Here is a 789-nt window from a genome sequence, read left to right as displayed (position 1 = left end):
TCCTCTTTCTGTCTAAGGGATCTGTATGACCTCCTTTCTAGGGACCTCCACCCCTACCCTTGGCTAGAGCTCTGCATGCTCTCATTTTTTCTCTCTCCTACATTTCCTCCGTTCCCGTTCACATGGGATAGCCCATTCCCTCTTCATCTTATTCCTGGGGTCCTGTGTGCATTCTTTTGACCCAGTGCTAGTCTCCGATCCTTAGTACACTACGTGCACACTCACTCCTCTACCCCGATTCCTCCAACCATTCCTAACTGCCACTTTAACTGCCGCAGTATTAACCTGTAATAGTTCAAACTCTCTTAAGTTGGACAGAACTGAGTATTATTACACTGAAAGACACTAAGAAAAGTCAGCCAGCTGCATATTCTGTAGAGAGCTGTAGAAATAATGATGCTGGAGCTGTGCAAAAAAGACACCAGGAACTAAACATACTTCCCGTGCTCCCCTACATAGCTCCCCAAGTTTGCCCCTCATCAACCCAGATTTGGTCCCTGATGCCTAGAACATTCCCTGAAATTTGGGAGTTAGTCAGAGCTGGCAACAAGAAAAACCCAGCCGGTAGGCTGAGAACAAAACCCTTCGCCAGACTGCTCATAAAGTAGCTGAAGGGCGCGGATAGGGTGCCCCGTCGGGCCTGCCGCCCCGGGAGAAGCCCTCACCCAGCGAGCTCGGCGCCTCCGCGCTCCACGGCGGCTCAGGCGGTCCCCGCAGGCGGGGCCGCCGGGCGAGCGGGCACCGCAGGGCGGGCACGGAGGGCACCGCCGCGGCCGTGCCCGCTGGCAG

The sequence above is a fragment of the Rhea americana genome, unplaced genomic scaffold, assembly GCF_003343005.1.
Source record: "Rhea americana isolate MKP2758 unplaced genomic scaffold, rheAme1 scaffold_38, whole genome shotgun sequence".
In the NCBI taxonomy this organism is placed as follows: Eukaryota; Metazoa; Chordata; class Aves; order Rheiformes; family Rheidae; genus Rhea; species Rhea americana.
The sequence above is the reverse complement of the archived record's forward strand: the minus strand, read 5'-3'. Positions refer to the sequence as shown.